Consider the following 16803-nt stretch of genomic DNA (forward strand, 5'->3'; position numbering starts at 1 on the left):
TTGTTGCTTTTGGTTCCCGACTCCAATGGCGACGAGATCCGTTTTCGTCGCCACACACGTCATAAAGGTGAGAAATCAACACTTTCGTCGCCACAGGACTGGTGTGGTCTACTCCAGCACGACGAATAGTCGCACTTGGTTGGAGCAATGGCGACGATCTATAAGTATCGTCACATTTGATAGGAAACCCGATCTCATCAAGGATGACGAAAAGGTAGCAGTTCGTTGCCGTTTCGCAACGCAATGACGATGAAATCAAAATTCCATCGTCAGTGCTCCACCCAAGCGCTATGGTTTTTTTGTTTCGTCACTGCCGGTTAGTTTCGATCTGCTCAGGCGCGGCGAAGCTAATTAGATGAAAGCTAATGGAGAGTCAAAAGATGAGCTTTTTTTTTTGGACCTTAATCAAACCTTTATCAACTTTAAGAATTCACTTGACTAGCATAAATTCTCATTTTCACTACTCTTGTACGTGGAATTTTTCTCCTATGATCAAGAAGAAACGCATATGGATCGCCTTTGACTCGATCGTCGAAATAGTTAAGAAGAAACATACGACATGTGCGAGGGAAAGAATACATAAAATAACTGAGTTAAAAGTGGTAACGAGTAAAAAACTTGAAAAATCAAGGAATCAATCGTCCTCCACTTTTGAGGAGATTCTCATACTTCACAAATTGCCTTAGACGATGAGTTGTCCCCAACATAGGGCCTGCTTTTGAAGTGACCTTTAATCAGAGACCATATGTTAGGCAAGTGCACACCAATAGAAGATTGATTAAATCTAATAATTCTTTTAATCCATTCTACTTATACGTGCCATTTGTGCTTAATTAATAACAGGGCAAATTATAGCATAAACTTATTGCACTTGTGTCAAGTCTTAAACCTTTCGATTGTGCCAACTTAGTCTTAACGTTTTAACGATTTGTCAATATCATCCTTGTAGCTGATCTTTTTCCTCAAAATGCTAATGTGATGGTCCAGTCAGTGCCGATCATCCTATATGGCATGGAAAGCGGTGATGTAGAGATTTATTTAAAAAAAATTTATGCATTTTTTCTTATTTCCCTTTTTTTTCCCTTTTTTCGCTAGTGGCCGGTCTCAAGCGAGGTTTGGATGAGGGCCTCCCCCCTCCCCCTCGGGCCATAGGTGAGACCGGCCCTCGTCGGACCTAAGTGATGGTTACCTTGCTAGCGGTCAACGAAGGCTTGCAAGCCCTCGCGTAGTGGCTGGCTTGGGTCATTGGACCCTTGTCGGCCGCAACAAAGAAACAAATAAATCAAAATTAAAAAACTAAACAAAATTAAGAAAATTTCTTATTTTTCTATATTACAAAAATTGTCCCATTTTAGAGACGAAGTGCCACAGAGGATGACCGGCGTCCACATCGGTGATTTCCGATCAAAATTGACTAGATGGACTATATTGGTGATTTGTCAAAAGGTTCGGGACAAATTGACCACAATAAAAGATTTAGAGTTGAAAGGGCACAAGCGCAATAACTTTATGACTTTTTTGTTTGGTAATCGTTCTATTAACAACTAGTGTTTAAATTATCAACTAACAATTTCTACGTTTTCTTGTTCCTTTAGAATGAATAAGATTCCAACTCAAATTTCAAACGAGTATCCTTTTTATCCCTAAACCGACGTTCACTCTCAAGACTAACAGTCACAACAAGGCAAGAATCCACCAATAATCTGCTCAACAAGTTAGAATTGACAGGCCCCGATCCTTTCACTTGATAGATCACACTGTTAGGATTCAGCTATTGCTTTTACTCTTGTAAACTTGATCTTTCACACAATTACAGCACATAAAGATCATGATAGAGAAGAGCTTTCGAAAGAACAAAGAAACAACAAGAAGAAAGCAACTCAAAGTAAGTGTTTGAGTTCTCCATTGTGCCATCTAACCTTTTGGCCTAAAACGTCTTCCATTATATGGCCATCCTCAATTTTCCCGTTGGAGAGGCTTGAGAAGGTAAACTAATCGATAGAGATCCATTGGAACTGCTCCAGCTAGGGTTTCTAACATTGTTCCAAAACTGTTACTTATTTGTTGTTTTGACACCGTTGCTCCGACAAAGCCGACGGATGCCTGCTCCCGGTCCCCGATAGACTTCTTGATCTTTCTGTTGCAAATCTTTACCCGCCAAAGGCTATATTCTTTTTCCAACAAACATTAGCATATGTGTGCTATTCAAACATCACCAAGACCCAATATGATTTTTTATTTCGTCACCTTCAATTAGTTTCAATATGCTTGGACGCAACGAAACTAATTTGATGAAAGCTAATGGATACTCGAAAGATGAGCTTTTTTTTTTTTTTTTTGGACCTTAATCAACTTTAAGAATTCACTTGACTAGAATAAATTCTCATTTCCACTACTCTTGGACGTGCAATGTTTAATCCTATGATTATCAAGAAGAAAGGCATATGGATTGCTTTTGATCGAACGTCGAAATAGATAAGAAGAACCATACGATTTGCGAGGGCAAAAATACATAAAATAACTGAGTTAAAGTGGTAAGAACTAGCAAAATCAAGGGATCAATCGTCCCTCACTTTTCAAGAGATTCTCGCACTTTGACAAGTTGCCTTAGAAGACGAGTTATCCCCAATATAGGGACCTGCTTTTGAAGTGCCCTTTAATGAGAGACCATATGTTAGGTAGGTGCATTCCCACAAAAGATTGATTAAATCTAATAATTCTTTTAATCGATTCTCCTTGTATGTGCCACCGGTATTTAATTAATAACGGGAAAAATTACAACATAAACTTATTGCACTTGTGTTGAGTCTTGACCCTTTTGACTGTGCCAATTTAATCTTAAGTGTTTTGACAATTTATCAATGTCTTCCTTTCAGCTAATCTTTTTCCTCAAAACGTTGATGTAATGGTCCAATTAGCGCCGGTCGTCCTATGTGGCATGTGTTGTTTGCTAATACTATCATCTAGAGGGAGTGAATATGTGAGTTTAATCAAACTTGATAAAATAATGCGGAAATAAAACTTCAAATTTGATAGAAGCGAATGTAGAGAATAGAGCATGTACAATGCTTCTATCAAACAGTTAATAGAGTCGAGTAAGAGAATAGAGGACAATGCACGACAATTTATAGTGGTTTGGCTTTTGGTAAAGCCTACGTCCACTCCCCACACTAGTAGCATATTAGCTAAATTCCATTAAGTAATCAAATGAGAGATTACAAAAAGATGTGATTATCACAAACACTTCAATAGAAGTGAGTGCTGCCTCTATCAAGGCTATCTCATTTTACACACTTAAACTCCGTATGACACCTCTCACAAAATTTCAAGTGGACATCAAGAAGATAATTTAGGACATGTAAGGCTCTCTTGAAATAAGGAATTCGGTCTCTTAATGTCTCTTACTTCTCTTCGAACTTTATGCTCCCGATATACTCCTCATCTTGCAAGCTTCTCCTCGGACAAAACCACTACGAGGATCAATCTCCAACACTAGCCCTTGGTTGATTGTTGAATAACGCTCATGTAGCCATTGAGGTAAGAGGAATCATAGATTTAGGAGGATCTATTCTCATACAATCAAATCCTAGAATCCTTATATTAAGCTTCTAATAAAGAAAATTATCTACAAGGTGATTACTAATCAATGAAAATTCATTTTATGGAAAGTCACAAGAATATCTTTACGATTGTCGGTCAATCAATATAACTTAGGAATGAAATCCTAACAAGATAATTGACCGTTAGTGAATGAAATTTAATCTGCTAAACAATTAAGAATGAGATTGAATAATCAATGAGCGGTAATTGGAGATCGAAATACATCTCTTCATAGATATCTCATATGAGTCTGCTTGTGCTCACGAAATCTACTTCTATCAAAACAAAAGTGTCAAACACTTGAGTATAAAAGGCGTAGAGATATAATTGTAGAAAATCCTCAAAATATATCTCAAAGTCTATTCAATAAAGTATGGCAGTTTTGTTTCCTTCAAAATCAAATATAATTTTTGAACAACATGGGTGGCAATGATGTAGAAATTCTTTTTTAATTTTATGCATCTTTTCATACTTCCCTTCCCCATCTTTTTTTCCCTTTTCGCTAGTGGCCGATCTCAACGAGGATTGGACGAGGGCTGGCCCCCATCTCCCTCGAGCCATAGGCGAGCCCGAGCCTCGTTAGATCTAAGTGACGGTCACCTTATTAGCAGCAAGCGAAGTTGCAAGCCATCGGTAGAATAAAATATACATAGAATTCTTTATCCGACCGTTGTGTGCATGTCATTAATGATAATTTTCAAGCGTTGTATGTGAAAATGTCACTTTATAAATAAGATACGTGCATAGCCCAAGCAGCTTCTTAATTTTTTTTTTGTCCCATGCAGCTTCTTAATTTAGAAGGAAAGATGCAGACACCCCGTGTATTTTGAGATGTTTTGAAAAATGCCCCGTTTGCTACGTTCATCATAGTCCATTTATACATACCTATAAAAAAGATACTAAAGAAGGGTTTGTTGGGGGAGAGTAGGGGGCATTCCCTACTACTACTGCCTTTTCTTAACCTGCTGCCACTCACTATTATTTTTAATTGTTCCCGAATTGTGTTTTCTTTTCAAATACTCATTTAAGAATGACGATAATTATGTACCATTTTTTCCAAACATTTCACATTTCTTTTATTGATTTCCCTATCTTTTTTTTTTTTTTTTCATCCTTATTTCATTGTTGCTTTGCTGCTATGAGAAGACATGATTCAAACTTAAGCCAGATTTGCATAATCTACACTCATCTCAATTACATTCGTGTTTAAATCGTATAGGCCTATTGGACACAATTAGATTGTGATGTGGCTGCAGACCATTTAGTTAGAAATTAAATGACATTGTACTGTCGTGACATGCACTTACAGATAACACTGTGCCGCTTGGAATTCCATTTAACATAGCTTTTTTTTTTTTTTATACGGTCTATTCAAGATTACATACAATTCACACTCGATTCACCTCATGTTCTAATAAATATATACATTTTTCTCATTTTATCAATTTATTTATTAAAAAGGAGAAATGTTTTTTTTTTTTTTTGTCATCGTACTATCTATATTGATGTTTTTCTCCGCTAATGTCTATGAAAGTCAAAGAAACAAAGAAGGGATCATATATTAATCTTCAAAGTACTCTTCAAAAAGATAATGTGACCTTTAACACTTTGCCTCTTCAACCTCATCTTCACAATTATTATTCTCCTTACTTTGCACTCGTGAATCACGTCAACTTAATGAGATTATTTACTTCCCGCAGCGGCGCGCAGCTTCAACGCTAATCATCTTATTCACAGGACATTTTTTCTTTTTTTTTCTCACTTTTACCAATTAAAAAACAAATTTCCTGTCTATAAATTCCCCCTAATCCTCGTTTAAGTCCGCACAAGCGAGGCTGGTTAACAAGGTCCCCTACACTCATCCCAGCCTTAGAGAGCACCTCTTACCAAAAACCCAGAGCCAAGGCATATGGTCGTCCAGCGGTGTGTCTGCCTATGAGGAGAGATCCTCCTTTGGCCGACTCCATGGCGAATCTGAAGGAGTTCTTCCGGCGTTGCGATGCCAACAGCGACGGCCGCCTCAGCTGGGGCCGAGCTCAAGAACGTCTTCCAGAGGCTCGGCGTGCCGGCATCCAGGTGGCGGGCCATTTTCGCGTTACTCCACGCCGACGAGAACAGAGACGGGTGCATAAGTGAGCATGAGCTAGACATGCTCCTGGAGTACTGTATTAAGCATGGTTATATTACTGTTGTGGCCCGTAAGTTGTGTTAGAGAACAACTTTTGACGTCTCATCGTGTGTTAACATGTGGAAATCCTCCTTTTCCTTTAGTTTTCTTTTTTGGGCTTTTCAGCTTTGGTTTGGCCTGTGGTTTTCCAAGGGTCTGCAGTTCTCTTATGTGTTGTAGAGAAATTTGAGCAAACTATTCGAGTCCTGACTGCATCAAAAGCTTCCCCTCATAAGAAGCTGCTCAACTCTCGGGTATAATTCCATTTTTTACGAACATACAAAATTCTTGTGCTCGTCTTTCTTGGTTGTGTTCTTTTGGTTTGGCTAATATTTCATGAAGCTGCCGTTTAACTTTCACTAGACTATGATATGTGGAGATGTTCTCTTTCTTTGAATTTCTTTTTGGATTTTTGGTTCGATGTTGATGCTAAAAAATGTGTGCTTCGGTTGATGTTCCCAAAATACTTTCTGTTGTAACATAATGCGAAAACTAACGGATCTTACAACTTAAGCTAATGTGAGAAAACAAAAATTATCAGAGAAATCGGCAAGAAATAATAAGTACACCAGTGACTTAGGTGATTCGGACAGAGTATCGGTACTTCTCAGCCACCAAGAAATCCATTATGAATCCAAAAAATACAAAGTTCACAATTGCTCAAGTATTTTCCAGCTCTAAATACATCTAAAGTTGATGCACAAGCGTTATTTCACAATCTCTAACAGAGAACTCGCTCAAAATGTTCACTTAGCAAAAAGGCTAACACTTGTCATGCTTGCTCTAGTGTGTAATAGCAAGTAAAATTCCATTTCCCATATAAGTAATATTTGTATCTAAACTGGGAAATTCATTGTCAGGAAAACTACTCAAACTTGAAAATCTCTCAAATTTGAGATTTTTTTTATCAACAATATCAAAACCAGTCAGAAATGCGGATGCAAGTGTAGTGGAAGGTGATCAGAGACGGAAAGAAAAATCCGAAGCATAATTCGAGGGAATAGTATAATGTATTATGGGGTTTTCCCATAATTAAGTTTTCATCTGTACTCTGATTGTAATTAATACTTGTTATTGATACACATCAGGCAATCTTACTTTGAATCAAGCGACACTCGATGTTTATTTTTCTGACTCTAAAGATCAACATGGAATTAGAGTAGGAAAACGAATCAAATTCGTAGTACATTGCTACGTTAGTGATTTTCAGTAAAAATTGACTAGAATAACTATATTGGAACTTCGTGCAAAGGTTTATGTCCAAAATCTCAAATTGGAAAATTTGTTGAAAGGTCATAAACCAATTGTATTTTTGCCAATTCAGTCCTAAATATTTTGATTTTGTCAATTGAGTCATAAACCTCTTTAAATTTTGTCAATTGAGTCCATCCGACAAATTTTGGCTGAAAATCGTAAACGTGGATGATGGCCATCCTACATGGCTCGGTCAGCACTAACGTGGATAATTTTAATAGTATTTTAACATTTTTAAGTTTTTTATTTATTTTTTCCATTCTTTTCTTTGCCTTTTTTTCTCTGATTGTGGTTGGCAAGGATCGCTAGGCCATTGCCCGCAACTGGCCAGACCCTAGAGATCCTTGCTAGCACAATAAGAAAAAAAGAAGAACCCAAGAAAAAAAAAAAAGAATAACAAAAGAAAAAACAAATAAATTAATAAAAAATTAAAGAATATTAATATATTAATTTGAAAATTGTTTGCATCAGCGCCGGTTGTGCCATGTAGGACGGCTGGCGTCTATCTTAGCGATTTCTGGCCAATAATGGCTAGATGAACATAATTGATAAAACATGAAAATGTTTAGTACTCAATTAACAAAATTAAAAGGTTTAAATTTGAATTGGCAAACGTTCAGTAGATATAAGACTTTTTGGACAATTTTTCCCTCAAAATTAGAAAGATTATGGTGGAATTGGCATCCATATAATAATTTGATGATCAAATAATTTTCCAGAATAACCACAATGGGTACTTAAGTGTAGTTCCTAAGCTCATGAACAATATGTTTATTGGTGCCACGAGAGCAATCCGTGACATTTTCCTCATTGTACACACAAATATAATATGTATGAGTATGCACCTTTTGTGGGGATCAACAAAATCATAACATCCGGATTATTCATATTGACAATTAACTTCATGCTAGAAAATATAATTTTTGCTGGAGCTGAGCTGGCTATTACATCGATTTTAATTCGTTTGACGTTATGAAACAGATAGGTAGAAATCTATTACTCAACACCCAAGGTTAGGTTGTTGGTTGGGGCACTGGTTTAACGCCCTGGATTTAACTCATCTTTTGGCATATAGGTGGGCACCTTCCTAAGAGGTCATCCATTCTAAGTGTAGGGCTGTCAAAAAAGCCCGAGTCGGCCCGGACCTTGGTACTGTTTCAATAAGGGCCCGTACTATTTCAATAATGGGCTGGCACTAATCCCCTCCATTCATGCATTGAAACGCGTCCTTTTTTCTTTTTCAATTTTTGTTATGGTTGAAGGCTTGCATGCATGCAAATTTGAGAAGCATTGAATGGCTAATAGCTCCAATTCGTGACCTTGACCTTTTCTATTTTTAATACAATTTATGCTTCTTTCCTTTTTGTTTTTATTTTGTCGAAATTTCCTTTTTGTTGGATCTAGCAGAACTATATATGTATAGGGTGGTTCGTCCTCCTACGCACCATTTTCCTCCATTTTCTAGCTGATGACAACATCCCCATTGTTAGTGGATTCTCGTGACAGTTTCCTCCATCTCATGCTAGAGAAATTTTCTAAAAAATATATTTTAAAATTAAGAATGACAAGAAGTCAATCTTGCAACATATGTTATAGCACATATTTGGCTCTTTTAGGCTTTTATTTAATTTCAATTTATATTTAGATAATTCAGGAGCACGAGCACGGAGATCTAAGTTATTTCGTGACGTATGGAATAATCCTATGGGCCGCATGAAAGAGTTGACCGGAATTCAATGATTTTTGTTCAATTTTTTTTTTCGTTTCATATATTGGTTTTGTGATTATTTTCGACTTGTATAGGATTTTGGGATAATGGATTCATTCTTTTTCGTTGTTATAGTACTTTTTTTTTTTTTTTATCTCAATTCATGACAACAGGGAAGTCCCAAACAAGCTTTCTAACAAACAGTATCACGATTCGTCATTCATATGATTCCACTAAAATCAAGAGTGATTGTAAGCAGGTTGGTGCATAAATTTCTTCCACTCGACTTGCCTATTTGATTCGCATTAATTTATTTAATGAATTTATATTTTCATAGGATTAAGATAAGTTAATAGAAATTTATACTCCATGAAGTTTTTTATTTCACGGAATGGAAAACTGTTATGTTTACGCTGTTAAATTTCCGTGTCAGCAAGCTGTCGGGGTCAAGCTGCTAGGTGAAGGCCACCTGCACAAACCAAATGTATAATTCATAAACTTAAAGGGTATTTCATGGATTATTAGGCATTTGCATCTCCATGCCTATACGTTGATTGAAATTATAGCGACTTTATTGTCCAAACATTATTTTTGGGACAAGAAAGTAATCAAAACACACAAAAAATAACTAATAAGATACTAAATTTAGTAAGCCAACTTGGAAAATGGACACCTCTATGTTTCTGCCTGCTAATGGACCTAATCTCTGCCGCCGGAATTGCAAGCCGGCTGAGTCGCCATCAGCTTGATTTTGGAGTTTGATTTAAAAAAAAAAAAAAGAAATCGGCCCGACCCGACCTAACCCGAATATATTGAACGTATATGATTCGGGTGTCGGGTCGGCCTGAGCCGAGTCGAGCTTGGTATTGTTTGGTTTTGGGTTGGGTCGGGTCTATATGAGACCCGACCCGACCCGACCCGGCCCATTGACACCCCTACCCAAGAGTGCTCCTACTAAGCACGCTTAACTTTGAAATTCCAAAACTAAGCATTTTCGTTACGTCAAAAGGCATCTCTGTAAGTTAATTTCACTTTTCACATATGTATTTTAGGATCGTTATCCTCTTGTTGAATGCACAGTTTGGTTCTTTCATCCCTTCGCCATCCTAGAAGCTTGTTAGGAGCCACTCTTTGTCCAGGCCATCTAGCCTCGGTGGTGACTCCCCACTCTCATCCGACCCGGTCGTTGTAGGCCCACCAGCTTATGTCTGGTTCATCCCCTAACCATACACCTTCTAGAGGGGCTCCCGCTCTAAAACCATATTGTGATACCCTGGATTTAACTCACCGAGGTATTGTCCGCTTTAGCCCGTCCAAAACAAGCCTTATGGTTTTGTCCTTTAGCGTATAGGTGGGCAACTTTTCAGGAGGTCACCCACCTTAGCAAGCTTAACTTTGGAGTTATGTCAAAAGATAACTCTGTGAATTAATTTCAGTTTAAATATATATATATATATATATATATATATCAGAATTACTCTCCCCTTGTTTAGTGCACAATTCGGGTTCATTCATGCCCCATTCGCCATCCTAGAAGCCTACTAGAAGTCACTCCTTGTCCAAGCTATCTAGCCTCGACAATCACTTCGTGCCCTAATCGAACTGGGTCTTTACAATCGGGGCATTTCCTGATCAGAAATTAGAGGTCACCTGTATGAATTTTACCAACTTTATGCTAGTTGAACTTAACCAATTCATGATAGTTACATTGTATTTTATATGTCTCCAAGTAGCCAAGTCTATACCTCACTGCTTTGAAATAACAGGAAAATGATTCTTTTAGGTTAGTTTGTTTCTTCTTTAAAAAAAAAAGTTCGTTTATTTCTCAAAAAATGAATGATTTGAAAAATATTCTCTTAAAATGATCACTTACATCGCTCACAAAAATGAATGAATTGAAATAAAGAATCATAATCCACAAAAAAATTTGGGCATAAATTGCTAAAGATAATGAAAGTATTTTTCATTAAATAACTATTTTAAGCGACATAAGAAGTCATTTATAGGTAAAGATTTTGTAACTTATTAATTTTTCGTGAAACAAACGGAGCTTTAACTAATGATGATTGGAACAAGCGTTAATGTTGCACCGACCTGCTGCAATGGCAATGACCACAAGTGGGATTCATTCGATAGCCGTGGAATCAATCCATCCACCTCATACAATCAAATCGAATCAGATCAAAGTTAGTTCGACTTGGTGGCGAATAGTTCTGTTTCTTAGCTTCCAAAAGAAGGTTTGAACCTTTCAGAAAGTTTGTGTAGCGTTTAGCCATTGATTCCATCCATTAAAATAACTGGAAGAGGAAGACGATATTTAGGAACACAGTGTGACTTAGTCCAAGAAAACCAAGTCAAAAGATTGCATAATCTCGAATATTTCAGGGAACATTTCGTCTTTTTTATTTTTGTTTTTTTTTTTTTTTTGCCCCGTAAGTTTGGACAATTCGTAACCCTCGTGAAGAATCCTATCATGCTTACCATGATAAGCATGCATCTTGTCCAGGGATCTAATGGGATTGAATAACTTCGGATTTTCTTCTCAGATATTGTCCCCTTTTAATTTTTTTTGTTATTCTTAAAATTCCTAATTCCGCATTTATGCGGCTGGAACACGAATATGGTTAAGTTAACCACCACACATTACGGGTACCACGCTTTTCTCGGAAAAATTGTCTAAAGAATCATATGCCTATTATACAACGGTCAATTCAGTTCTAAACCTTTCATTTCGCCAATTTAGTCCAAAACCTTTTAAAGATTTGTCAATTTAATTTTAAATTTTTGACAATTTACTAATTTATTCTTAAATCTTTTGATGGTTTTTTAAGTTTGCCACGTCTCAGAACCGAGAGCCTGGTGGATGCAACATCTTCTGGAAATGTTTCTCTTTTTGCCTACCAACATTCACTTTTGAGTTTCGTGGTGCACTGGGACAAAGTTTTGATTGCCAGAGTTCGACATTCACCCTGATAAAAGGTATAACCCTTTACCGCAATTCGCGCACCCTATTGCGAGCAAAATAGCGTGGAAAAATTATCCAAAAAATTATCAACTTATTGTACGATGGTCAATACAATTCTAAACTCTTCAATTGTGTTAAATTAGTCCAAAATCTTTTGACAATTTGCCAATTTAGTGCTTCCGGTTAATTTTGGCCGGAAATCGTTGATGTGGACGCCTATTAGCCTACGTGGCATGGCCAAAGATGACATGGATGATGTCGGAATCCTTTTAATTTTTTTTAAAATTCTGTTTCTTTCTTTTATTTCCCCTTTCTTTTCTCTAGTTTTCAATATCAGTCGATGGTCACCAGCAATAGGCAATGGCCGTCGAGGGTCTCCTTTGTCAGGCTGGGCCTTGCCGGGTTTGGCAAGGGCAAGGGCCAACGAGGACCATATCTAGCAAGGGCGAGGGATATATTTGGTGAGATCAACCCTCACCCAAACAAGGCAAGCCCTTTCCAGTCGCTTCAAAAATCATCCACGTAAGCAACCGCCCACACATAGACCAGCGGCGTCCATGTCAACGATTTGCGCCAAAATTGATTGGAAAGATTATAATAGCAATTTGTTAAAATGTTTTGAATTAAATTATCACAATCGAGAAGTTTAGAACTTAATTAGTCTTCATACAATATGTTTAGAATTTTTTAAGACAATTATCACGTATAGTAGCTGCAACCACAGAGTGTTCATCTTCCGAGGGTACTTCGAGTTAATGAAACTTTCTATGTACTTTGACGACCAAACTTTGGTCTCACGGTTCCACTTTCGGAAACGCCGACAACTTCACACGACAGCATTTTCATCGCAGGAAACTTGGATATTGCGGCAAGATTTACATTTTCACGGGATCCTAACTTGTCGAACTAGTTTCATCGTAGTAGACATGTCAATGAAAAATGAAGTTGCCAATCCACGTCACGCTGGTCTAGCTCGGCGGGGCAAAGGCGACGAATCTATGGCAAAGAAAGCTCGATATGGTGGCCTATAAAATTAGTTCGAAACAATCCTTGAAAATTGTCACACCCGGATTTCCCAGTAGAAAAGGGGATGACATGGCCGTCTTTCCACGCAAAGGACACAGCCTCAAACCACCCAAAATCCAACTCTCAAAAGTCCCTGAAGACATCGCTCTTGCTCCATTGGCATTAGGAATAGGATTAGCAACTACAACTCAATAAGTAGTACATCTTTTCTAAATAGATCGAGTATCTACCATAACAAACTTACAAGAAGAGAATGAGTTATATATACTTCAACATAACTATATTTGTTAGGATGCATGAGAGAAGTCCCACATTAGAGGATTGGTATGGTGTTGAGCTGTTAATATATCTTAGTTGACTCATAACTCATAAACTTAAGCTTTTAAGTGGAGGTGGGTCCAATTGGATATGTTGACAGGCTCGGACTTGAGCTCCCTAGGCTTCTGTTGTGTGCTCCTAATAAATCATATCAGAGTCGATGATCGACCCTTCTCTTGGGTGAAAATTGCTATCACGGTTGGTCTGGAAACTAGTGACAAACTATGGAAATTGCTATCGCGGTTTCGACACTTGAGAAACTATGGAAATTGCTATGGTAGTTGATCTGGAAATTGGTGACAAATTAACACTAGAGCGAAGAATTGACAAACTATGGAAATTGCTATGGTAGTTGATCTGGAAACCGGTGACAAATTAACACTAGAGCGAAGAATTGGTGTGGTTTTGAGCAGTTAATATATCATAGTTGCTCAAGTTTTTTTGAAGTGTAGGTGGATCCAATTGGATATGTTGACAGGCTCGAACTTGGGCTCCCTCTTAAGTATAAGTGGATCCAACTGGACATGTTGACAGGCTTGAACTTGGGCTCCCTCTTAGCAATCTCCCAATATAAAGGTATCAAGCTTCTACTGCGCGCTCCCAACAATATTCAAAACAGAAATATTAGACATTAGTGGTCCATACCATTGATCAAGACCAAACTCGTGATCAAATATGTAGCTATGATCACACGTCTCAAGACAAGGTGATCAAGATTCCTCCCTTGGCTAGGTCTCTACCTATTTGTTGTTGACGGGTCTACAAGATATCCTTATGTCAGTATGAATACCCATAAACTCCATAACCGTGTTCATAGCTATATTGAACAACACACCAACGTCCTCCAATACCAGAATTCGAATACAAAATCCATATCACCAATTAATTTCACAAAACAAAAGGCATAATTTTTCTCAACTCCATTCATGAAACATAATACATTTTGCAAGGCATTTCTAAAGTCATTTCAGAACTCATTTCGCAAATTAGTTCGTAAAGCAAGAAATATGTATATAACTTTTACAACACCTTTTATAATACGTTTCTCAAACAATTCTCAAATAACTAAACAATATTAAATGTCCGGTCCAAATTTTATGGAATAAAAATGTTATTTCATAACTCATAATATAGTAAATCCATATCACAACCCATGGAAGAGATGGCATTACTCACTTGGAAATGCCCAAATCCAAACAAAGAACATTATTCGAATAGCCGAACTTATATTCCTATCAAATAAGTGAGAAACAACGTCCAAATCGAGTACTAAGCTACCTAAAATACGAATCAGCTAAACCTAGCTCACTTTTTAACGAAACAATTCATATGCACTTTCAAATCGCTCATCCAAAGCGATTATTCAAAGTTGTCCGGATGCGGAGCTCGCACGCGAAACTCTAAAATTTCAATCCGACTAAATTGTTACCTCACATCGACTCCCGCCAAGCCCCACGGCTCCACAACGCCGTAATCCTTCATTTCCATGAAATTCCACAACTTAACAATTCCAAAATCGAACTTCGCAACTTAAATTTCACATGCTTTTGAATTTGAGATCTAATTTAAAATATTACTCCAATTAGAACAGCCATGAGTGCGAACACTTACCGGACTTCACGAATCGAAGTAAATCCGACATGGCGAGGGCTCTGATGCGATTCCTCTTTTCTTTCTTCCTGTCTTCTTCTTCTTCTTTCCTCTCTTTTCTCCACGTTCATGGGAGGAAGTGCACCTTCCTCTTTCTTCCTTTCTGTCTCGGTGGTTCTCTTTTTTAAAGAGGCCACTTTTGACCCAGTCAAAATAAGGCAAATGTTACAAAAATGGCTTGATTCTGTTTCCTTCCACATTTTTGAACCGCTTTTCACTTACTTCTGTCGCTAAAATATTGGCTTGTTGAGATGGTTGAAGTATTTGAAGTTATTCAAGAGCTATCACAATTGACATGAGTGATTGTTTTATTTATTCGTCCGGAGGAGTGTATTTGTTGTAAGAAAACTCTGCATACTGTAAAAGGAAGAATCCTTAATTCATCGAAAATAACAGGTAAAGAAGGTAAGTAGCCGGCTTAGCTAGGAGCTTTTATTGGGTGCTTTCGGCCTGCCCTAACACACTTCACGTGAGCAGTAGGGCCGTCGTCAAGGATTGGTAGATCAAATCTCGACCCATCTAAAACAAGTTGGTCGTGACCCATTGAACCGAATCGGAACGCATCGAACTCAGACAAGCATTGTGACATCATGTATTCCGACTCACTTTCGAAGCTCAGAATGAGTGAGATGTCTCATTGATGTATTTTAGTTAAATCTCACTCAGAACTGATCCCTCTTGAGAGGGCTAACCAAAGGGGAATGACTAGCTAAGAAAATCAAGTACGTGGACCTAAGAACTTGATCCTGGATCGACTCTTTGGCTATGAAAATTGACGATGGAATATTTTGAACTAATATAGGCTGATCCTAGAACGATTAAGGACCGATTTGGGTGATACCCTATGCTTGGATCACGGGTGATTCCGTTTAACGTCGTGTGGGTTCCGAACGTCTTTAAATTATTTTCTAACGATCGTGTCCATCGGGACTAGTGATTGACCCTCGCAATTACGTGACAACCAAGGTCGCTAGGGCTCGAGAAATTCTTAAACGTGGTATTAATCACGGGTCGATACACGTAACTCCTAAAAGCCACCCATTAGTTTGAGATATGCTGAATTTCCTCTTCACCACCACCATCACCACCGACATTCCACCAAGTCACCACCGGCCACCCTTGAACCACCGAAGCCGAGCTACCACCGTGAGCCGCCGGATTCCCGTGGGTTAAAGCCAGTCGAGAGAGGACCGCCGGAGCCGCCGCTTGGATCAAATTTCTCTCAACATTTTCACCGAAGAAATTGCTAGATTTTGAGGTAAACTAGTTCCTAAACCTTGATTAGGTAGTTAGGATGCTAGAGGAATTAGATTGGAGTAGTTTTGGTAAAAAAAAAATTGTTGGATTGTGCTTGAGAGGAAGCTTGGCCGAAAATTTGAGGGAGGAGAGAGAGAAATTTTGTGTTCTTGAGGTGAATAGTATTCCATGATTGGAATTGGATGGCCATGATTGAAAGTTGCTTTATTTAAAATAATCGTACGGCTACGATTGAAAGTCACTTTATCAAGATTGATCGTGCGGCTTATATTGCATCTTGCTTTATGAAGATAAATCGTGTGGTTTAGATTAAATGCACATTATGATAATTTAATCCTACGGTCCTGATTATTTACTACGTTAGCATGATTTGATCGTGTGGTACGTAATAATTGTACGTTAGTATAATTTAATCGTATGGTGTATATTAATTGCTACGTTAGCGTAATTTAATCATACGGTATATATTAATTGCTACGTGAGCATAATTGTAATCGTATGGTATAGAATGATTATTATTTTAGCATAAATTGATGAGGTGGTGTAAATTAATTATTGCATTAGTGTGATTTAATCGGGTGGTCCCGATTAATTAATTATTCAACGTGAGTGAATCACGTTGTCCCAATCGAATATTTCTTCACTATAATTAGATCAAGTGATCTCGATTGAGCAGTTGGGAAAAATTAGAAAGATCGTGTGGTCCCGATCTTTTATTAGAGAAAATTTGCGAGATCGTGTGGGTTAGACTGGTGGATTGGGAGGTTTTATATGATTGGGCGGTACCAGTCGAGCGATTGAGGGATTATTATCATTATATAGTCTTTATGAGGAATAATCGAGCGTGAGTGCGAAAAT

The sequence above is a fragment of the Rhodamnia argentea genome, chromosome 2 (assembly GCF_020921035.1).
Source record: "Rhodamnia argentea isolate NSW1041297 chromosome 2, ASM2092103v1, whole genome shotgun sequence".
Lineage (NCBI taxonomy): Eukaryota > Viridiplantae > Streptophyta > Magnoliopsida > Myrtales > Myrtaceae > Rhodamnia > Rhodamnia argentea.